Source organism: Rattus norvegicus, chromosome 1 (genome assembly GCF_021556685.1).
Source record: "Rattus norvegicus strain SHRSP/BbbUtx chromosome 1, alternate assembly SHRSP_T2T, whole genome shotgun sequence".
Taxonomy (NCBI): Eukaryota; Metazoa; Chordata; class Mammalia; order Rodentia; family Muridae; genus Rattus; species Rattus norvegicus.
Genome location: NC_141534.1, coordinates 232,777,143 through 232,802,279, shown reverse-complemented (window position 1 = coordinate 232,802,279; position 25,137 = coordinate 232,777,143). Strand labels below are relative to the sequence as shown.

Below are 25,137 nucleotides of genomic sequence, written 5' to 3'. Positions count from 1 at the left end.
GATACAAATGAGGATGCTTGCAGTTAACCATTGGACTGAAAAAGGGGACTCCAATGGAGGAGTTCGAGAAAAGACTGAGGAGCTGAAGGGGTTTGCAACCCCATAGGAAGAACAACGATATCAACCAACCAGACCCCACCAGAGCTCCCAAGGACTAAACCACCAACCGATGAATACCCATGGAGGGACCCATGGCTCCAGCCACATATGTAGCAGAGGATGGCCTTGTCCAGCATCAATAGGAGGAAAAGCCCTTAGTCCTGTGAAGGCTCATTTCCCCAATGTAGGGAAATGCCAGGGCATTGAGGTTAGAGTGGGTGGGTGGGAGTAGGAGCATCCTCAGAGAAGCAGGGAGAGAGGGAAAGGGTATGGGAGAGGGGGAAGGGGATAACATTTGAAATTTAAATACATAAAATATTCAAGAAAAATAAAAATATTAAAAAACCAAGTACTGAGTCATTCCTTCTATGAATATAACTTGGGTATATAATACTTTTCAGGCATATGTTTGTTATTCCATCAGTTCTCACAGACAAACTAAAATAACAAACAAGTTGCTATCTTTGCGTATTTGAGGAATAGAGGAAAAGTTAGTACACTGTGTCTGATCTAGGTTCCTTCACAGATACCCTTCATTTTAAAAGCATCCACACAATGTCATTGTGGAAGAAACTCAGCTTTCACAAGCATATAGGTGAGGAGAACAATGGAACTTCCTATGCTGCCCCTTGCCATCTTGTCAGAGGCCCCAGATGGTCCTGGTTCTTCACAGTAAATACACACCACAGGAGAAAGACAGGAATTTGACTCTTTAAGAAGCAATTTGTTCCCATCTGTCTGCCACTAGCCTATGAGTATGTTGTTCTAACATTAATATTTTTTCTACCATAATGGTCCAAAAATAAATTTCCTTTCTTTCTATTACACCATCTGTGGCCATGTCGTGGGTTCCTTTGAGAGTTCAAATATGTTCCAATATGCACCTTGAGTCACAAAATAGCCACATCCTGGTTCACACCTTTAGAAGGAATTGTTCTGCCCTAAGCACAATTGTATGTGCTATGAATCTGTTGTACCTGATATATACCCTCATCACCCTGGCTTATACATGCCCTGTGGGGTATTGCTAGGTATAATGTGGGAACGAAGCAAAACAACATGGGCACAGGTCTGGAGACCCTGATCAACTGTCTTGGGAGAATGTGTCCTCCCTTCCCAGTCTACCCCATATCTCATCTCCATATTCTTAAAATGATGGGATGCATGACCATGTGCAAGTTGATCCTTTAAAGTTAGCTAACAATGTCACTCTGTCAGTCAGGATAAGGAATGGATCCATTCTCTTGCCTGCCCATGGAGATCAAGCCTTTCCCAGCAGAAACCAGGGAAAAGGGCTAAAGGTTTTATAGCCCTCTTGTTTGAGCTTTTTGCTTGCTTGCATAAGATCCACTTTCTCCTTTTTCTTCTAAAGCAAATATTTTAATCAACTGTATATGTGATCTTTCTCAATTATTTTGCTAAGCCACCAGGAATTTGGAATTCTGACCAATTGCACAGACCCTGTGATAACAATACTCATTTGTTCAGCATTTTGAGAGAAAAAAAGCACACTCTTTCCTAAAGATCTTAACAGCTTATAGTCTTTCATAATTTATTAATTTGTCTTCATTGAGCAAATATTTGTTCAAATACTATCTCATGCAAATCGCTGCTTCTAATCGCCACACAGGAAAATTGAACAAACTTATTTCCTGCCTTTCAGGAGTTCACAATTTATTATAAATAATAATTAATAATTATGGAAATAATGAGCATATGTGCATAATTATTACAGTATTCCGTGGCAGGAACTTTCATAAGTTTGTTGCTCACGTGACCTCATTTAGACTAGCCGAGGATCATTTAAATCATTTTTATTTTACAGATCCTGTTAATAGCTGGTCTAAAGTCACACAGTTAATAAGGCCCGGGGCTATTCAATGTCTACAAATCCCAGGTTTATAAACACTTCATAAATACATGCAAAATAAAAGAGATAATTTGATCCATCCTTGTATTGAGTAAGAATCCACTGGAAGGAAAGGGCTGGAGAGAAGTTTGTGACAGAGGTGTGGCCTGCTGGCCATGCACACAAGCAGGCTACTGCCTTATGAAAAATGAAGTTGGATGTTTATGAAGCTCAAAAGTTAGTAACTGCCAAATATGTCACAAAATACCCCATATGTTTTAGATATTTCTCAAGCTCTGAAAAGTCTGGGTTCCAATTGCTGGGGTATACAGATTTTTTTTTATTCACCAGTTTCCTCTAGTAAACAATACTTAGCAAAGTTGAATTTTTTTAAAAAAAAAAGGAATGAAAATGTGTAACATATCTTTGAAGATGGGAAAGCTTAGAAGCTACTGTGAGGTTTTATAGTGTCTAGGAAACCATGGGTTAATTTGATCCTGCTTTAAAGTAGCTGTGTGTTAAAAATAGACCTTGGCACCTTCGAAACCGAAATTCCATATGTGTACTATGTAAAATACATCCGAACTATAGTCTAGGTAACTATTTCTTTTCTAATTTTTTTTTTGGAAAATATATATTCTAGCCACTAAATACTTCCCCCTCCCTCTCCTCCATCACAGTAATAAAGCAGAAACTTGCTAAAAAAAATGTTAATCAAAACCAAACTCAGATGTTCCTCTTTGAATCTCCCGAAGTCACTAACAGAGCTCTCAAGCGATCCCGGCTGGGTACTGAGGGGTCCTTTAAACCAATCTCCGATCAGAACAGAAATCAGGTTACAATAGCATTTTGGCATTCAGCCTACTTGAAGTGCTCGAATCACAAAGCAGACTGAAGAAATAATTTCATCTGCTGTCCATTGAAGACTGCACACCGGAAATGCTGCCTGCCAACAAAGGTGGGTACCTAGCTCCCAGTCACACTGTGGAGAGAAACAGCGGGGTGCAAAGCCCACACACAGGGGCCTAGTCATGTCACACCGTTTGACCACCATCTCATTTTTAGGGTTCTAGGAATAACCACCCTTTTATTCTCCATCTCGACAGAAAATTATACAAATCAGAGGCACCTCACTGAGGAACCTAAAACCTGTGGTAAGAAATCGAGCCAGCACACTCCACAGTCGCACGGGCTCATCTCACAGTAGTACACACCCCGGCATGGCTGAATCCACTCCCTCTCAAGTAGCACATACCCTCTCATGCATGTACATCCTCCCTCTTACATGTGTCTGTACATGCTCCCTCTCTAAGAGTATAGGGTCACATGTCCGGGAGTCACTCAAGACTTTCTGGGCACCAAAGGGCTTGGTCATTTGTACTTCTCTTGCTCTGCCACCCACAACACACACAGACTGTCTCCTGTGGGCAGGTTGGCTTTGGCACCTCCAAACTGCTGAGGACTTCTGCAACTGGGCTGTACCTTCACTAACAGCCTCTCCTGGGCTCTCTTTAGAGAATTTGACCCGGCCACATGGTGCTAAACTTTCCATGACCCCTTCAGTCTTCAGATTTCCACTGCATCTAAGGATGAACTATTTCCAATGGCTCTTATGTTGTGGTACCAAACTTCAGGGTCATTCCGTGACCCCTTCAAACTCTGCAGCTCTCATGCTGCCAAAACCCATCACCAACCAAGTGAAAGATTCTTACACATTAACAAGCTGGACTATCAGCTCAAGATGGAGTTTTGCTCCGCTCTACGTGTTGACCCTGAGGAAAAACTTCCCAGATGATTTCACCTCAATAATACTGGTCACTTCTTAATCATCACTGCTGAGCTCTCAGCCCCAGCCAAAGAGCTCGCTTGTCCCTGTACAGCTAAGTTTTCATGTAAGTGGTTCTGGTCTCTTGTCTCCGCAGTCAATTCTTCAACATCGGCTGACCAGAAACCACATATTTGTAACTCAAAATACCATGTAATAGTCCTTGAGAGACTCTTAAACATTTCTTCAAAACTACATCTAGGCTTCTATCATCCACATTGCCTTCAACGTTCATATCTTCTAGATTCCCAATGAACAACCCATCCACCTCTAAGTACTCAATGCCTTTTCTAGTCCGAAGTTCCCAAGTCTGTCCACAGTTCTCCAAATAGCATGGCCAGATCTGTCAGCCTCAGAAGCTGGTGTCAATTTCTATCTTAGTTTGTTTTCTCTTGCTGGGATAGAATATTCTGACCAAAAAAAAACTGGAAAGGAAAGGATTTATTTCATCTTCTACCTTATATTCCATCAGGAAAGGAACTCAAGGCAAGAACCAAAGCAGAGGCCATGGAAGAACGTGGCATGTGGCTTTATTCCTAAAGTCCTCATTTGACTGCCTGTCTTAGGACCACCTGCCCAGGGATAATGCTACTGGATGGTCTAGGTTCTTCCATATCAATCAGCAAGCAAGCAAATGTCCCCAGAGGTTTGCCTTCAGGTCAATATGATGTCAAGTTGCCAAGAAAGCCAAACAACACGTGAGCAAAGGTCTAAAAGTTTGATATACATATATGAAGAATTATGTGTCTTCTTGTACTTCTAGTGAAAGAATAAACTGATACAAGTGCTAAGAACGGCAATTTGGGCATCATTACCAACAACAAAACTGTGCATTGACCTAAGGGCTCAGCAGTTTTTTTTGTTTGTTTGTTTTTGTTTTTTTTATTAACTTGAGTATTTCTTATATACATTTCGAGTGTTGTTCCCTTTCCCAGTTTCCGGGCAAACATCCCCCTCCCCCCTCCCCTTCTTTATGGATGTTCCCCTCCCCCCCTTGCCGCCCTCCCCCCAACAATCTAGTTCACTGGGGGTTCAGTCTTAGCAGGACCCAGGGCTTCCCCTTCCACTGGTGCTCTTACTAGGATATTCATTGCTACCTGTGAGGTCAGAGTCCAGGGTCAGTCCATGTATAGTCTTTAGGTAGTGGCTTAGTCCCTGGAAGCTCTGGTTGCTTGGCATTGTTGTTCATAAGGGGTCTCGAGCCCCTTCAAGCTCTTCCAGTTCTTTCTCTGATTCCTTCAACGGGGGTCCTATTCTCAATTCAGTGGTTTGCTGCTGGCATACGCCTCTGTGTTTGCTGTATTCTGGCTGTGTCTCTCAGGAGAGATCTACATCCGGCTCCTGTCGGCCTGCACTTCTTAGCTTCATCCATCTTGTCTAATTGGATGACTGTATATGCATGGGCCACATGTGGGGCAGGCTCTGAATGGGTGTTCCTTCAGTCTCTGTTTTAATCTTTGCCTCTCTATTCCCTGCCAAGGGTATTCTTGTTCCCCTTTTAAAGAAGGAGTGAAGCATTCACATTTTGATCATCTGTCTTGAGTTTCATTTGTTCTAGGCATCTAGGGTAATTCAAGCATTTGGGCTAATAGCCACTTATCAATGAGTACATACCATGTGTGTTTTTCTGTGATTGGGTTAGCTCACTCAGGATGATATTTTCCAGTTCCAACCATTTGCCTACGAATTTCATAAAGTCATTGTTTTTGATAGCTGAGTAATATTCCATTGTGTAGATGTACCACATTTTCTGTATCCATTCCTCTGTTGAAGGGCATCTGGGTTCTTTCCAGCTTCTGGCTATAATAAATAAGGCTGCGATGAACATAGTAGAGGGCTCAGCAGTTTTACTACTAGAAATTTATTCTGCTGTGTGCTTACCATAAGTCAAACAGCACATTCACGGTGGCATTCTTTGAATTATTATCTGTGACATTAGAAATGTACAAAACATCTATAGGATGTTAAGTCCTTTCTGTAAATCCTAATGAAGTAGGATGGCCCAGAGAGGAGTGAGGGGATTCTGTGTATATGAATTCAGATTGGGCTACGCATGAAGAAAACATGAGCATTTGGTGATTTTATTTTGTCAAAGGCATTTGCTGGGCTCTTCTTTGAAGTATCTGTGATTTTTCACCACCCCCATCAACAAGTGAACAACGCACAGTACAAAAAGCATACAATGCGCGGGTCTTCCCGCTGTTGCTGTCAAGCGCACGACCCTGACCCGGGCCTGAGGTGGTGGTGGGAAGCCCACCGCTGTTTGCTGCGACCTCACGGAGGGTGGCGGAGGAAGTAGCAACAATTCCACGGGCAGGTTAGCTGGCTTTTTCCGAGCGAGCATGAGGAGCAGGTTACTCGAACACTGATTTGGCCAGCGTCCCGCTGACTGGTATGAACCCCCTGTCTCCTTATTTAAACGTGGATCCACGCTATCTCGTTCAGGATACAGATGAATTTATTTTGCCAACTGGAGCTAGTAACCCTGAGGCAGATTTGAACTAGCTTTCTTCACCATTGGAGGATGTTACATGACAGGGGCTGCATTCGGGGCAATGAACGGTCTTCGTTTAGGATTGAAGGGAACCCAGAGAGAGCATGGCCTGGTCCAAACCAAGAAATGTACAGATTTTGAATATGTTGACTAGGCAAGGGGCACTTTGGCCTAATACTCTAGGTTCCCTGGCTTTGCTCTATAGTGCTTTCGGCGTTACCATTGAGAAAACACGGGGTTCAGAAGATGACCTCAACCCAGTAGCAGCTGGAACCATGACGGGAATGTTGTATAAATGTACAGGTGGCCTTGGAGGAACATCATGCGGCGGCCTGGCAGGACTGACACTCACCAGTCTCTATGCACTGTCTAACAAGTGGGAGCACTTGAAAGGGTCCCTGCTCCAACAGTCACTCTGAAGATGTTTGCCACCTCAGGAATGGGGGACACTTCATAGTCATCCAGATCAATTAATAAGTCAGTCTGGAGTTGCTTTCTCTCTTGCACCTACAATTACTTTGAACAGAGGAGACTCTGATTTGCTGGGACAAAGATCATGAATGCTTAGCCTGGTCTGCACTGCTTGCCCTCGGTGAGCGGAAGCCAAACCCTTTGGTGACTCACTGAGAATGTGTTCTCTTCTCCTTTGAAGATGATCTCGCACCTCCTACCCCAAACTGGAAAACCACTTACTCTCCAAGTTTGTTACCATGTTAATTCATTTAAAAATCTAAAATTTAATATTGCCCTGTTTTCCAAATAAAGGGTGAAAATACAAAAAAAAAAAAAAAAAAAGCATACAACGCACCTGCGTTTCCTCCTCAGAATACACAGAACCACAGCTTGTTTTTCCATAACTCTATGTCATAGCTGCTTCCATGATAATGAGGGCTTTAAAAATCCAGGAATGTGTCATAAATAAATGGAGGTACATGTCACAAATAAAACTGTGAACTTCTTGTTGGTTAGAATTTTATCACCTCCAACTTACTCTGAAATAAACTATAAGGGGAACGGGTTCGAGATTTACTGCTTAAAAACCAATTCTCTATGGAAGTTATATGCCATGGGTCCTCAAAAAGGGCACAGAATATCACCTCTTAAAATGCAATGACCTGAAAAGCTTCTGCAGAATTATTACCTGAGAGTAAATCAGTCACTAAAATGCCTCCAACCCAAAGAAATCTTAAGGAGTACAAGTTTGGATTTAAAAGCTCTATACTTCACTTGACTGGATCATTAGCGTTCAGTGAAAAATAACTTAAGTATGTGAGAATTTTATTATTTTATTTATGAATTTCATCCTGTTAACATTTCAAAACACTGACATACAGAGAAGAGATCCAGTGGGAGACAAGTAAACGCAGTTTGACCTCATAATTGATCTACTCTATACAATGGGGCTAGTTTTATCACTGCCTAAGAAGTTTGAGCCACCAGGGGCACTGAAGAGGTGCTTAGCCTGCTGTATTAGTTCTTCCCCTCCCAGCATCGGTGAGGGTTAACTTATGAATGACTCTGGACATTCATCTTTACATGCGGTCAGGCACCTCCACTCAATACCCAGCCAACGCTTGACTGAAGGATACCCAGCTTGACTGAAGGATATAGCAACTGTGGGTTTACTTGGCTGAAAGTCTTAACAGGCAAGATGGCTGATGAACTAATAAATAAGGTCCACCCAATGCTCAGCTCACAGAACTAAGATGAAACCCCAGTGGCCAACAGCTGTAAAGGATGCAGACAGAGTAGCCTCCACACGCAAATTCACTTACTCTCTAATGCTCTGTGAGCTGGCATTGCCAGTGAACTGTGATAAGCACAGCCCAGTGGGCCCGGGGAAATCAATGCCATGAGAGCATCTTGGTAATGCCCATGCCTAGGTATTAGGAACAGTGTTTGACACATGGAATGTCCCATCTTACTTATTCTTCCTGCTAACTGTGTGCTAACAGTTGAACCAATTCTGCCAGTAAGAGCCACATTTGTTTTAAGGGCAACATTAGAATGTTATTTTAGAAATGTATATACATTCATAAGGCTAATGGCTTGGCTTGGCGCCACACCCCTGCTCACTCCACCCCAACTTCTATCTCTGAAGAATTCTATGGCTAAGCTACAGTAGAGTCAGGAAAACCTTGTCTCTTGATCTAAGTGTCTGACTCCTTGCCACAGAGTGAGAGGTGCACCTTTAAAAACCTTCCTTGGAAATCTGTACTCTAAAAGCCGATTTCCAGTGGGGAATTCAATTCTCTATCTGTATGCAGCCAACCTGTATGGTTGAGCCTTTATTTTCCCCTACTACATAGCAAGCTGGCTTGGCAATGGATAGTGCAATTTATGGCATTGTTTTTGGAAATCTCTTAAGCGTTTTAATATTTGAAGTGTCTACAGTCACCCTGAAGCTAAGCTCTTGTTCAAACACCAGAGGAAGAATTTTTTTTCTCCCTTGGTCCTGTGAATGACGTTTTCAGGAGTTGCTGTGGCTTTAAGTTCAAGAGTCACACAGTGAAAATGCAGCTCGGGCTGCAAATAAAGGAATTCATTTGGATTTATGGAGAACAATTTTAGTTTTAAATCATTCCTTCAAATAACCACTCATGCTTTATATCCATCCCTGACCTTGTCACATTTTTCCACTTACAACATCTACACCCACTTATTTGTAATACTTAAAGTAAGGATTTGTAAAGACAACAAAAAGACACCTCTAGAACGATCAGGAGAGCCATGCATGGATGGGGGGGGCAATACCTAGAACTGTACTGAAAATCCCAGTTTGAGTCAAAGGTCTAGACCCAGTTTTCCTTTCTGGTTCAGCCTCCTCCTATTTCAAATGAAATGGCCTCACTGACCTGCAACACTTTTCCACTTAAAGACAACTTGGCTCTTGCTATTTTGCAGGTTAGCAAACTTCACCTGGCAGCAGATCAAAACACATATCAGTGGAAGAAAATCCAAGCGGCCTCCCCCTTCAGCAGAATTAAACTGAAGAAACGTCCCATCTTTCTTTCAATAACTACAGATACTGAAAAAAATCTCCTTCTTATTCTAGGACTCTGTTCCAGGCTTCAATATTGTTTTTAAATCTGACATTCTGAATAGTTAGATGAAAGCCAAGGGCTCCTCTTATAAAATATTTTAATCACCTCTGACCGTCCAACTTCCTATCTCTACAAAAGCAATTTTTATGGCCAAATTGATTTTATCCAAATAACAGAAGGCCAAGGACAGCTGTTTGCAGAGCTGTTAGAACAAAATCCTGGCATGAAGGAAGAGAACGTCGGTCAAAACCTAAAAGCATTTTAAGCAAGTTGAAAAGACTCTGAGATCAAGTAGAGCTTGGGTTCGACTTTTACTTGACAGTCAAATATATGCAAATGGTTGTTTTACAATTACTGCCCAGTCAAGTATATTAAAAATTCAAGTAAGGGAAATGCCTGGAGTCTTTCCTGTGAGCATCCATGCCCTACAAGACAAAGCTTATTCTAAAATGACCTCTGTACCAATTTTAGAGCATTTTAAAAATAACCACACCAGAATTACTTTGGTAGAACTTCCCCAGGGAGGACTGACGCCCAGTGTGTGTTGGAGGCTACCCCCTCTGAATGAGTCTGTTCTACTGATTCTACTGGGCACAGTGGATATTGGCTGAATTCACAGTGGCTCTGCTGGACTCAGAGTTTGAGAAAAGTGCAAAGTATGGGAGTTGAGAGTGAGTTCTGGAGTGAGGGTTCTGCTCTATTGGTTGCTAACTCATCAGCCATAAGCACATTCGGTGAGTTCTATAGACTTTCATGTCTTTATATAAAAAGTAGGAAAGGACCAGTAGCAACTTTTAGTTAATGGATACATAGGCTTATCACCGAATCAGGCACCTGACATCTGATCAGGAATTACCAGCCTGTTATGAATAGATGAGTGAAAAGCCAACCTTTCGTCTATAGAAAAAAAATCAATCTAATATTTTGTTTTCTGTGTTTATCTGTGTCTCTGTCTCTTTGTTTCTCTCTGTCTCTCTATCTCTGTGTCTCTGTGCCTCTCCCCACCCCCACCTCTCTCTCTCTCTCTCTCTCTGTCTGTCTGTCTGTCTGTCTGTCTGTCTGTCTCTCTCTCTCTCTCTCTCTCTGTGTGTGTGTGTGTGTGTGTGTGTGTGTGTGTGTGTGTGTGTGTGTATGTATGTGTGTGGGTACACTCTGGTAACTGAGCATTTCCCTAGTCCCTCAGACTTTAATTATAACTTTTTAAGTAAGAATGTATTGCTGCTAAACTGCAGTAAATGTAACTCCACATGGTGATTTTATCAAACACTTATGAACAAGAGAAAGCATGTTTGTATTCTCAGTGATTCACAACCGTACTTTGAAAAACTTGCTATAGGTATTCTTCAGGACTCCAAGAGAGTTGCAAACTTATTTTGACAATGAATCAGGAAGACATTTATTCCCTCAAAATCTTTCACATTCTGGTAGAAGAATGTTCAGCATCATTGTTTTAAAAGTATTTCAGAAAAGTAAGGCTCAAGAATTCAATGCAAGAACAGGCAGCCTCATGAGGACAACTCGTAAATGCCTTCAGCCTTCAGCATGGTTGTGGCAGCTTCTGTGGGAGTTGGGTATATGGACATCAAAACCCAGTATCATTGCCACAACATACATGTTATTGAATATTTAAACTCTCTCCACTTCAGCCTTCACCCCACAAGTATGGATGAGTTAGGCCTTGCTTCACTGTAATTATCTGCACTGACACACCCTGACTTTACAAAATTCTCCCTTTATTTCCCAAACATTTGTAGGAAATGAGTAACAGCAGATTATCAACCAAAAAGCAGAACACCTACACGATCCCGCGGGAACATTTCGGTTTGCTGAGCTAACAAATGTTACAGTTTGAAGGCAAGGAATATTTTTACTAAATAAATACCAAAGTCTCACAACTTCCAAAGAATGAGAAGCAAATTACCACAAATGTGTCTATCCTGCTGTCCAAACCCCTCTAGATGTATGATTTTTATTTGGAAAATTCTAAGGGCTGTAGCTCTCACTTCGAAAGGATGATGGTTTCTAATACTTTTAATCCTGTAGCCACCTGAATATACACTTAGCATTGTTTCCCCAACTCCTGTCTCTTTCACAAGAGTAGAGGAGAATAAAGGAATGGAGCGCTAACTAATCTGATTAACAGTAACGATAATACCATTAGTGTCCGCCACCCAGAGCTTTGTATTCTATATAGACATGTGTAGAGAACAAAAACCCTGATTAGGGTTCAGCTAGTCCGCTCACTAGCCACAAGTGCTATTCTAACTTAATGCTGCTTTTGTATATTCCAAGGAAATAAAGATTACAGTTTTCACTATTTGAGTGCAAGCAATCCTAAGAAACAACAATGCTAAGTAACCGCTGAGTAAGTAATATGCTCCTTTTAGTTCTTCTTTGGTAGGTATGAGGAACCAAATAATGTAGGAAGAGAAGACTCCGCAGAGCACACAGACAGATTGTTGAGCTGGAAATAATTGAAGTTGCAAGAAAGCTAAGAGGACTGATCGTCAAAAATGTCTGCATTTGACACTACAGAACTCTTGCCTGGGTGAAGTGAGGTTTAGTACAACTTAACACACAAGACTCGTAATGTGCTTTCCTTGTTGAAAACCTAATTATAACATCAAACAGTAAGATATTCCAAGCAATCTTAAAGTCATGACACATCTCTGACGATTAATTTAAGAGATGGAAATGTTTTCTTTAATGTAAAAATATTCAGCTGACAAATTCAGAAGTCTGAAATACAGTCCAAGACACACCCTTATTCAATTCTTTCCACAATGCAGACACAACTACCCTCATTTTATACACCATGACTAGCAGCTTCAAACTGAAAGTGATTTCACCAATGTTATGTCATTTGTAAGGGGCAAGACTAGGATATAAATCTGGAATTTGAATTCCATACCACCTGAATTTGTCCAAGACATCTATCCAGCAAATCAAGGACCTCATACTTGTCAAGCAGCTGACCCTTTGTCCCTTCCACTGGACTCTAGCTAAATACTTTCAAAGTACATTTAAAAAGTCAGAAGATTCAATTGAGTCCAAAAATCACATAACTGATGTTAGAGTTAAACACTGAATAAACAACATCACTTCAGCAGAATTCTTTAACCTCTGTTGGCTGAGAGTAGAAGTCTGAGATTCTCCTACAAAGTTAGAATAGAATTCTCTTTGGCAGAGTGTAATGATAAATGTTATATACACATCTGTTAGGCAAAGTTCGTGTAAATAGTTAAAATAATTTGTGAGCATGGCTGTTAAGATGCTTGCAGCAGGCTCCGCCCAACAGCTGATTCAGACAGATACAGACACACATGGAAGAATAGGAGGAAGGATTGCAGGCCCCGAAGGGGATAGGAACTCCTCAGGAAGACCAACAGAGTCAACTAACCTGGACCCTTGGGGCTCCCAGAGTCTGAACCATCAAACAAAGAACATACATGGGCTGGACTTAGGCCTTCTCACTCATATGTAGCAGATGTGCAGTTTGACCTTCATGTGGGTCCTCAACAACTGGGACAGAGGCTATTCTAAAAGCTGGGCTGTCCTGTATGGCCTCTGTGGGAAAGGAAGTACCTAGACTTGAAGAGACTTGAGGTGCTGGGGTTTCCCCCAACAGTCACAAAAGAAGAAGAGGAGGAAGAGGAAGAGGAGGAGGAGGAAGAGAAGGAAGAGGAAGAGGAGGAGGAAGAAGAGAAGGAGGAAGAAGAGAAGGAGGAGGAAGAGAAAAAAGAGGAAGAGGAGGAGGAGGAAGAAGACAAGGAAAGGATTGTGGGAGGTGATGACAGGAGGGAACAGTGAACAGGATCTAAACTGAATAAGAAAAAAATAAAACTAAAAAAAAAAGATGCTTGCAACATCTGATTTTGAGGACTTATTGATGCAAATGACCCTTCCTAATGTGGGCAGGCATCCATCACCCAAATCATTTAGGGGCTAAACAGAATAAAATGTATGTGCTGACTAATTACGTGAACAAGGCACACTGATTGTGACCAAAGCAGTCATGATTACCAAACCTTAGTAGCAGACTGGGATCTACACTGTAGTCTCCCAGTCTCTGCCTTAATGATAGCAGATAGCAGGTCTTCTTTGCCTCTACAACTGTGTGCCAATACTTTGTATGTTTATACATATACAAATATATACATAAAGTGTGTGTGTGTGTGTGTGTGTGTGTGTCCGTGTGTCTGTGTGTGTCTGTGTGTCTGTTCTCAGCAACCAATACAGAGCTATTTTAAGGATGGGAGAAAGCATAGTGAATACAGTACAGGACATAGAAAGCTACTAATATAGCCAGAATATACAAACATTTTTCCATAGATTCATGGCACACACAAACGTATGTGGAAAGTCACAGCTATTCTACATGTGTTAATTAGAAGAGGAAATGCAAAGTTGGCATGTTGTTTTGTATAGACATAGCACACATCTATGCTTTAAGTTATATACAAAACTTATGAACATATTATTTTATCTACTTATTAGGAAAGTCATTCTGTATATGCCTCCTTTCCTTCTAACAATTTCCCTTTGAATATTTTTTGGGGTTAAAAATTATTTTCCATAAAGAACAACTCACACCTGCTTCATCTAATGCAACATAGAAAAGATTCAACAGGGACCATTCTACAACTTGAAAGATTGCTTCCCTATTTTTTGAAGCTTATTAAAGTCATCTCCATTCCAGAGATTTATGAGGCTGAATAACATTTTGAAGTATTATAAGGACCATCTGCTAGCATACATGGAGATGAATCACCCCGTCCTTCGCAAGGGAACTTGCACAGAACACTAACTGTGCGTTCTCTGTGTTGAAGCAAAGCATGGCGCTCTTGAGATTTTAGAGAATGTGTCCACAGAGGAAGCAAGAAAGCCCATGAACCTCCGTCAAAGTCCACACTCCCATTCCCAGGCCTGTCCCACACTGTTCTCCTGTATCTTTCACTGGTTTCCCCCACTTGGCCAGTTCTGCTAATGTGTGTGCTATTCCTAGACACTGCAAAGGTATTATGGCTTTTAACTCATTTTCTGGAGCACTCTACCTCAAGATATCTGGATGTCTTTTGCCCTCATCAGCTCAGGTCTCTACTCAAGTATCACTTTTTCCCATGAATGATGTTCAGTCTGCTTGCATACGTCCCACGGGGCACTCAGAAATTTTCAGACCAGCTTTTTGATCATACACTTTGTCATATACTAAAACCATTTGTAATTTTTTCTGGTACTGTACTGTTCATCCCTTTTCTCCATTTCCTTGTACATATGGAAGTGCTGTGGCCCTGCTGAAGGCTAAATTCAGAACAAGCTATGCCATATAAGACTTTTTGGTCGCGCTGCATCAGACCATCTTAACCTTATCCCACTTGTGTTTTCTATCACGATGTATATTGTCTAAAATGGTGTCTGTGCTTGCTGTGCTGGCTAGTTTTGTGTCAACTTGACACAAACTAGAGTCACTGGAGACAATGTAGCCTCAGTTGAGAAAGATTGAGCTGTAGGGAAGCCTATAGGGCATTTTCTTAATTAATGATTGATGTGGGAAGGTTCAGCCCATTATGGATTCTATAAGAAAGCAAGCAGAGTAAAAGGCGAAAGATTTATACTATCTGAAGGACACTGTGGTTAGGACAAAACGGCAACCAACAGATTGGGAAAAGATCTTTACCAATCCTACAACAGATAGAGGCCTTATATCCAAAATATATAAAGAACTCAAGAAGTTAGACCACAGGGAGACAAATAACCCTATTAAAAATGGGGTTCAGAGCTAAACAAAGAATTCACAGCTGAGGAATGCCGAATGGCTGAGAAACACCTAAAGAAATGTTCAACATCTTTATTCATAAGGGAAATGCAAATCAAAACAACCCTGAGATTTCACCTCACACCAGTGAGAATGGCTAAGATCAAAAACTCAGGTGACAGCAAATGCTGGTGAGGATGTGGAGGAAGAGGAACACTCCTCCATTGTTGGTGGGATTGCAGACTGGTACAACCATTCTGGAAATCAGTCTGGAGGTTCCTCAGAAAATTGGACATTGAACTGCCTGAGGATCCAGCTATACCTCTCTTGGGCATATACCCAAAAGATGCCCCAACATATAAAAAAGACACATGCTCCACTATGTTCATAGCAGCCTTATTTATAATAGCCAGAAGCTGGAAAGAACCCAGATGCCCTTCAACAGAGGAATGGATACAGAAAATGTGGTACATCTACACAATGGAATATTACTCAGCTATCAAAAACAATGACTTTATGAAATTCGTAGGCAAATGGTTGGAACTGGAAAATATCTTCCTGAGTGAGGTAACCCAATCACAGAAAAACACACATGGTGTGCACTCATTGATAAGTGGCTATTAGCCCAAATGCTTGAATTACACTAGATGCCTAGAACACATGAAACTCAAGATGGATGATCAAAATGTGAATGTTTCACTCCTGCTTTAAAAGGGGAACAAGAATACCCTTGTCAGGGAATAGAGAGGCAAAGATTAAAACAGACACAGAAGGAACACCCATTCAGAGCCTGCCCCACATGTGGCCAATACATATACAGCCACCCAATTAAACAAGATGGATGAAGCAAAGAAGTGCAGGCAGACAGGTGCCAGATGTAGATCTCTCCTGAGAGACACAGCCAGAATACAGCAAATACAGAGGCAAATGCCAGCAGCAAACCACTGAACTGAGAACAGGACCCCCGTTGAAGGAATCAGAGAAAGAACTGGAAGAGCTTGAAGGGGCTCGAGACCCCATATGAACAACAATGCCAAGCAAACAGAGCTTTCAGGGACTAAGCCACTACCTAAAGACTATACATGGACTGACCCTGGACTCTGACCTCATAGGTAGCAATGAATATCCTAGTAAGAGCACCAGTGGAAGGGGAAGCCCTGGGTCCTGCTAAGACTGAACCCCCAGTGAACGTGATTATTGGGGGGAGGGTGGCAATGGGGGGAGGATGGAAAGGGGAACACCCATAAAGAAGGGGAGGGGGAGGGGTCAGGGGGATGTTGGCCCGTAAACTGGGAAAGGGAATAACATTCGAAATGTAAATAAGAGATACTCAAGTTAATAATAATAAAAAAATAATCCATGAGGAGCAAGCTGGTAACACTCCTCAAGGTCTTTACATCAGCTCCTGATTTAGGTTCCTGACATGTTTGAGTTTCTATTCTTACTTCTTTTGATCACAGACAGTGTTGATGAAAGAGTAAGCCAAAACTATCGTTTCCACACCAAGTTGCTTTGGTCATGGTGTTTCAACACAGTAATCCTAATCCTAACTAAGACACCTGCCTTCTGCTTATTTAAATCCAGCCTGTCTTCAACCCCTGATCTATGTCAGTCTTCTTTTCAGGCCTTCTCAGATTTCATTATCAAATTCTCTCTTTTTTCCCATCATAATTGGACCTTGGTATATCAAGAATATGTCTTTCTCAAGCTATCTATGAAGCAATGGTCTATTAAACAACCATCTCTGTGGAACCCAGGATAATGATCAAGACCTTTCAGGCCTCCTAATGTAGCCTACAATGTTTAACCCACTCTAAGAAGTCTACACATAATCAAACGGTATGCAGTATTCTTAGAAGGTAGTTCACTTCTCAGTCGTCAATATAACTAAAATGCCTGATCAAAAGTGGTTTCCTAGTTCCATGTCACTGATCTGAGAAGTGACCTGAATCTCAATAATCTCTCGGAAGCATTTTCAAAACTACACCACATTTCTCTATCAAACAAATGAAACAAGTTATTTTTACCTGTGTAAATACTCTCCCATTAGTTTTCATAGCTCATATTTCTTGAGGAGAAATCTTGGTAGTGTTCATGAAGCCTTGCCCTTCTCCAACCCCGACTTGCCTTTAGTTTGTCCCAACACAACACCATTCACTAGCTGACATTCAAACCTAACTCAAGAGTCCATGGCCCGGAGGGGCAAAGAAATATATTCAATGGACCTGAGACACACTAAGTGTTCAGTTGCCATGTGCAAGTGTATGTGGGCATTTGTTAAGAGGGAAGCTTGATTAGACTCAAACGGTCCAAAATTTCAAAGAAATGAAAAGCACCAACTTGACCATCTGCTTAGGTCCCTGAAGATGCCCTCAGCTTTATGGAGAATATTAGAGTCTTGATGGGTTGAAACCCCTGTAAATGGAATGTAACTCAAAGAGAACATTCTCTACAGACACTCAAGACGGAGAACCTGCTGAGCATATGGCACCACGTGAAGGAGGAGGTGAACCAGGGGAAACTGTAGCAATGGAAACTCGACAAAGATGTAGACTCAAGAAAGATGCTAAAGCTCAGGTATTCTGAGATAAGATTCTCAATCATTTCAACCCTAGTGTAAGTGTCAGTAAACACTAAGTTTATTTCATTCTCATTATTGAGTTTCTGCAGAACACAGAGGACCTTTCAAAGTGATTTAATTAAAAGAGAAAGTCACTGAATGGATGATTAGAAAAAGATTAGTTCTAATAAAATACCACACTTGTGATTTTGTGCCGTTTGTCTACTATAAAATAGTAATTGACATTCACAAAAACCACTTGGGACATGGCATTAGACGAAAAGCACAACCACACTGAACAGTTTCTGCCCTCTGTGTTGCATTGTTTGCTCATCTAATGGTGAGTATACATCATTCCCATAGTATTACTGAAATATGTAATTAGCAAGAATGCAGAAAACTGGAAAGTGGAAATGAACTAAGTGGCTTGTCTCAAGAGTTTATTTGAATTTTTAATTGATAGCATTTTCTAGGATTTTAATCTTCCTCACATATTTCTTTTGTTCATTTGCACATTATTATCCACCACTTATCCATAAGGGGTTTGGTTCTCAGGAGATAGTGAACAGAGTTTAGACTTGAAAGTCTGTACTAAAAAGAAACAGACTGTTCTAGAAGGGTGCAGATGCACCAAGGTGCAGATGAACATGTACAAGATATTACAGGAACAAAAAGAGGAAGGCATGTGATAGAGTGAGGCGGGAGGAGGAGACAACCCAGGGGAGGGGATGCTTCACTCACACGTGGAGGCATTCATCTGAATAGTTGGTGTGCAAAACGTGGTTGCTGGAGTCATTGATACAGGTCAATAAGTAGGAGCATAAGATGGAGAAGGAGAGGCAGATTTATAAGCAAGTCATATTAATACTAAAGAGAAAGCAGAAAGGAGAAGACAAAACAACTGTGTTCTCCTAAGGTGACATTAGAAGCATGCCCTGGATGCTCACCGAGGACCACAGTGTACAGGAAAATATGATGAGTGTTGAGGTAGGAAAGAAAGGAATACTCGGGAGCAGTGATGGACTTGGTGTGGATAGATGCAGGTCTGTGATGGGACAGGAGAAACACATTGTGAGGAGGACACGGAGAAGAAGACAGAGGAAAAACAGAGAAGAGGAAGAACGAATAGAAAGAAGAGAGAGGAAGAGGAAGACAGAGAGGTTGCATTTAGAACCATAAACCATTTTAAGAACAAGAGATAGCAGGACAGGTCCTAACATTGAACTGGGGAGTCAGGAATCCAGGCAGCTTTAGGACCAGCATCATAAATGATTTTCATCATTTTAGCATTTAACTAGACAGCCACTGCACTTAAAGTCAGTTTTCCAGAACTCAGTTCACTAGTTTACTTTTTTCTTTTAACCATTTAAATGGTTATACCGAAATATATCATACAGGCCTGTTTTAATAGCTAGTGAACATTTGGGAGTGTCTCTGTCAACCAGTTTTATTATTTTTTCATTCTATAATTGCAGTGTTGATTTTCAGCTTGTTCCAGAAACCCATTGTGCTGTACAAAGAGAAAGAATCAAGGAGCTTTGTCTCCAAAATAAAACTCTTGAGAGTCAAGTTGTCCAAACCTGAAGCAAGCAAACTGTGTCATGTGTTATAACTTAATGAGTATTTGACCTAGTTATTTATTATGCCCTCCTCTTGTGACATTTTGCAAGACGAGTGGTTGTGAAGATACTTTTATTTAAAATATTTTCTCTGGCTTTTCAAAATTGTATACTCAGCTATTTGAGATTCCCCTATTGAGAATTCTACGCCCAAATCCGTGGGCCATGTTTTAATGGGATTGTTTGGTTTGTTGAATGAATGGGTCAGAATAATAATATTTGTTGTGGTTTGGTATATTATTAATAATTAATGATAGTAATTATAAATACATAGGTCCCCACATTTCAACATTTGGTCCCAGCCTAATAATCCTATTTGGGAAATCAGACCTTTAAGACAAGTAGCTTGTTGAAGTAGCTAACTGTGGGGCAACCCTTTGAGAGTTCCAGCCTGGCCTGGCATCTTGTCCTTTCTGTTTCCTAATCTTCCAAGACACATGAACAAGCTCACACTGATACTGCAGAAGGATGGGACTTTGTCACCTGTCATGCCATACACACTGCAGTGGACTAATATCCTCTAAACCATGAGCTCAAATAAATCCTTCCTCCATTAAGTTGATTCTGTTTATGTATTCATAGATCATTGTATTATATGATAGTGATAAGAAAAACTAACAGATAACTGTATTTACTTCATCCACAAAACAAACACCAGTCACTCTTACAAAAACAAATAAAAACAACAATAACAACATAAACCAAATTAAAAAAAAAACCTACTGCCTTTTCTCAAGGGAGGTTTCATTTTGGACCTTTATAAGCACCACTCTTTCATATATTGATAGTACATTCCTACAGTTACCACTCTTCCAGACTGTGTAGAAGTTAACTTAAATCAAGAATCAACAAGTGGGACCTCATAAAACTGCAAAGCTTCTGTAAGGCAAAAAGACACTGTCATTAGGACAAAACGGCAACCAACAGATTGGGAAAAGTCCTACATCTGATAGAGGGCTGATATCCAAAATATACAAAGAACTCAAGAAGTTAGATTCCAGAGAGTCAAATTACCCTATTAAAAAGTGGAATACAGAGCTAAACAAAACATCCTCAGCTGAGGATTATCAAATGGCCGAAAAGCACCTAAAGAAATGTTCAACATCTTTAGTCATCAGGGAAATGCAAATCAAAACAACCCTGAGATTCCACCTCATACCAGGCAGAATGGTTAAGATAAAAAGCTCAGGTGACAGCAGATACTGTCGAGGATGTGGAGAGAGAGGAACACTCCTCCATTGTTGGTGGGATTGCAAACTGGTACAACCACTCTGGAAATCAGTCTGGAGATTCCTCAGAAAATTGGACATTCTACTACCTGAGGACCTGGGTATATACCTCTCCTGGGCATATACCCAAAAAGTGCTCCAACATACAACAAAAACACATTCTCTACTATGTTCATAGCAGCCTTATTTATAATAGCCAGAAGCTGGAAAGAACCCAGATACCTTTCAGCAGAGGAATGGATAAAAATAAATGTGGTATATCTACACAATGGAGTGTAGTTAGCTATCAAAAACAATGACTTCATGAAATTCATAGGCAAATGGAATGAACTAGAAAATATCATCCTGAGTGAGGTAACCCAATTACAGAAAAACACCCTTGGTATGCACTCATTGATAAGTGGATATTAGCCCAAAAGCTCAAATTATCCAAGATGCAATCCACAGACCACAGGAAGCTCAAGAAGAAGGATGACCAAAATGTGGATGCTCCCACTCCTTAAAAGGGAGGAAAATCCACTAGAGGGGATATGGAAGCAAAGTTTAGAGCAGTGACTCGAGGAACGGCCATCCAGAGCCTGCCTCACATGTGGCCCAAACATATACAGCCACCAAAACTAGATAAGATTGGTGAAGCTAAAAAGTGCATGCTGAAAGGGACTGGATATAGATCTCTCCTGAGAGACACATCCAGAGCATGTCCAATACAGAGGTCAATGCTAGCAGTAAACGACGAACTGAGAACTGGACTCCCTTGGGGGGGGAGGAATTAGAGAAAGGATTGAAAGAGCTGAAGGAGCTTGCAACCCCATAAGAACAACAATGCCAACCAACCAGAGCTTCCAGGGACTAAACCACTACCAAAAGACTATACATGGACTGCTCCAGGGCTCCAACTGCATATGTAGCAGAGAATAGCCTTGTTGGGGCACCAGTGGAAGGGGAAGCCCTTGGTCCTGTCAAGGTTGGACCCCCAGTTCAGGCGAATGTCAGGGGTGGCGGCAAAGGGGGTGAATGGGAGAATACCTATATGGGGGAGGGGGTGGGGATAGGGGCTTATGGACAGGAAACAGGGAAAGGGAGTACCATTTGAAATGCAAGTAAAGAAATATATCTAATAAAAGAAAAAAGTTAACTTAAAACCCAATCAGCAACCTCCATGATTCTGAGAACCAGAAGCTGGTTTCTATGATCGCAGACACTATCTTCCAATGACTTCATCCTGTCTGTGAGCAGCTTACAGCTCTTTGCAGGTAGAGGGCCAGGAATTGAATCTAAGTTTTCATACATGGCAGGCAAGTGCCACACATTGAGCTACATTCCACGTTCTTTTCCTCTTCTCTAAATATTTTTCCTGTTATCTTATGCTATACTTATTCAGTCTTTTTATAGAATGAATCATGTCCAATAAAAAAAGGAGTACGTTTAAAAACAAAACAACCACCACATCACTCTCACAAACATTCAACTTTCTGTCTGTATCCTAAAGCAGGCAAATTGCAGGCTTAGAAGACATATGTAAAGGACAGAATATAGGGTGCGGGGAGTGTAAACTTTAGATTTTAGCCTGGACACAGGTATAAAGCATATACAGTTAAGGATTGATTTTGCTGGAGCTGATTGTCTATTGTGACACACCTCACTTACAGGCATAACTGTTACCATTCTCTCATAGACCAACCAGAAAAGGCTTACTAAATATAATATTAATGGGGTGGGAGGATGGAGAGTTGGAGGATGGAGAATTTTTAAGAGTGCTTTGTTCATTTTCCAATGGATGCAGGTTTGATTCCCAGTACCCACAGGGTAGCTCAGAACCATTTGACACTCCTGTTCTAGCCATCCAATGTCCTCTTTGACCTCCACAGGCATTAGACACACAGTAATGCTGACATATATGCAGGCAAAGCATCCGTATATATATATTTTTTGATGTTAGTAACGAGAAAAGCAGATTCCCTTAGGATCTACCACCTACCACCATGTCACGTGGTATTTGGTGGCCCTGTTGCACTTCTTCGTAGTTACCAGGCTTTCGTTTCAAACCCAGCATGCACAATGCAATGACTTTGAATATATCACCTATACACTTCCTTACTTGTCTGGGTTTTATTCTTTTCACGTAGCATCAGAAAGGAAACCAGGGACGATCCTGTACTATTTGATCTCTCCAAGTCCAGCCGCCACACACTTGTGCAGGAAGGACAAGACACTGAGGTAAGAATGAAAACTTAATGGAGATGAGGGAAGTACAGAAATTGTCCACACTGGTACCAATGATACCTTTCTCCTGTCCTCTCCTGTCCTCTCCTCTCCTGTCCTCTCCTGTCCTCTCCTGTCCTCTCCAGTCCTCTCCTCTCCTCTCCTGTCCCCTCCCCTCCCCTCCTCTCCTCTCCTCCCCTCTCTCTCCTCTCCTCTCCTCCCCTCTCTCCCCTCTCTCCCCTCTCCTCTCCCCTCCTCCCCCCTCCCCTCCCCTCTCCTCCCCTCTCCTCTCCTCTCTTCTCCTCCCCTCCCCTCTCCCTTTCTTATTCCACCTGTCCCTGTTCTACAGCTTCCCTATGCCACCCAGGCTGACTGTTTAATGCTTCTACTGCCTTAGTCCCAGAAGCGCTAAGATAACTGAAGTACTATACACCCAGCTTGCTGATGCTTTTGCACCCTAGCTTCTTTCTATGGGGATTATTCCATGTTGGTGGTAGTAGTTCTCTCTTTCTGAGGAATCTGTATAATTTTAATAACGCTATTTTTATTCTTCTTCATGGGTGATAAATGCCTATACGAATGAGAAAGTAACAAACAAAGATGCAAAGATACCTGGGTAAAGTCCAGACTCTGCTCCATATATATGTATGTATGTGTGTGAAATATATATTTTTATATATGTATGTATAATATATATATATTATATGCTTCATATGTGAGCAGATTCTGCATTGCTCTGTGGCTTTTGCTTGAAATAAGAATTCCTCTCTTACTATCATTCATGATCTCATAATCAACAAAGTTATCTATGTACAAGTGCTTTCCTACAGTAACAGAATACATTAAGTGAGAAGGGATGAACGGTAGCTTGCATGAGGCAAGTCTTGGGAAATGACAGGAATGGCAAGGACTGCTGGGGAGCAAAGACATGTGTGTGCATGTGCCTATTCATGTGCATGTGAATGGGTGCCTGCACCAATAAGTCCTTACTGATTTTTGCACATTGTGAAACTTGTGCTGTTCTGCATAAGAAATCATCTAAAACACACTCTTCTTGGCATAATCTTTCCAAATGAAACATATTTATATGCCAAAAGTGATCCTCAGAATTTTAGTTTCACCAAGGGCTAGAAAGAGCTCCCCACCCCCAACCTCTTCTATGTAGGAAGGAGACTGGACAGTCATTCCTAGGAAGGGGAGACTTCCCCTTAATGATGCTGACATGCAACAGACACATGATGTACAGGGCAAAGCTAGGCACACATAAGGATGGTCATTAGGAAAGCCCATTGAAAAACTACCTGCAAAGAATAAAACATTCATTTTTAAAGTAATAGGGTCATATCTGAATCTTTGTTGATGTTATAAATCTATGAATTTCATTTTGGAAATGAGAGCACAGAAGAAAATGACACAGAGATACCAAAATCCAAATGCAGCCTTCACTGCTCACGTCCTGAGTTTCAGGGAAGACGGGAAGAGAATGGCAAGAACCTGGGAAGAGTTGTCAGAGGTAGGCTTTCATAGATAATTCTCTGCCATTATTGCTACGTCATTAGTGAGTCAGAGAGATAAGATGATACTGGTTAATGAGTAGGATGCAGTGATAAAAGTTTAGAGGTCAGAGGAGTTTGTGAGACAAGGCTCGTGTCAACTACAAACTTGCAGTATTTTTGCACAGGTAGTTCAGAACTGAGGTGGAAGTGTGGGCTGTTGTTGATCATATGATTAGCACAAGAGGCAACACTTCATTAGCTTAAGTCTCTAGACATCTCATCGTTTCGATCAGATTTTTACAATGTTTCATTAATATAAAACAGTCATTTGTGAACATATTATAGACCAGGAATTAAATCATAATTCTTTTGAGTAAAGATACTTGAGATATGTTAGGGGAGTATAGAAAAGCAGAGACAGACTAGAAGACAGCATTGTAGCCGTGTGCTAATCCTGGAGGCTTCTGGGTAGTGAGGCCCAGGTTGACCTGAATAAACTGCAGATATGCCTAGAAGTAAAGAGAAGCCAGTGGAGCTCTGAATTTAGCAGCTTCAAGGACCTGATTAAGTTAGCATAACAGAAGGTGATACTGAGGAAGCAAATACTGGACAGAATCTTAATGTCAATAGAATTCAGCCAGAATTTCTTTGAAGAGTGAAGGTAGGGAATAAGAGAGTTCTTCATTCTTACAGAAGAACATGCAAACAAGCTTGGACAATGCCCTTACAGGGCCATCACTATCACAGTTAAAGAATGTTTGGAGCCAAAAATTCGGTTTTGAAGTGTGAAGCCTCAGAGGAACCATGAAGGCCCTCTTGTTGCCACAAAGATTTACTGAGGGTGATGTGCATGGAGACCATCTCACAGAGTACATCAACAGATTCTTCCCACTGCAATGTTCTAGAGCAGAGTGAATGCAGGACCCTGCACAGAGGCATCACAGGTAGAAAGCAGCGGGTAAGGG

At 41.3% G+C, this 25,137-nt stretch overlaps 1 protein-coding gene and 1 pseudogene across 1 annotated transcript in view; one reads left to right on the top strand and one right to left on the bottom strand.

The window, feature by feature from the left end:
- The window catches only part of Trpm3 (transient receptor potential cation channel, subfamily M, member 3), an 870,412-nt gene that overhangs the window by 560,546 nt on the left and 284,729 nt on the right, over positions 1-25,137 (bottom strand).
- On the top strand, positions 2,888-6,707 carry Timm23-ps3 (translocase of inner mitochondrial membrane 23, pseudogene 3; annotated as a pseudogene).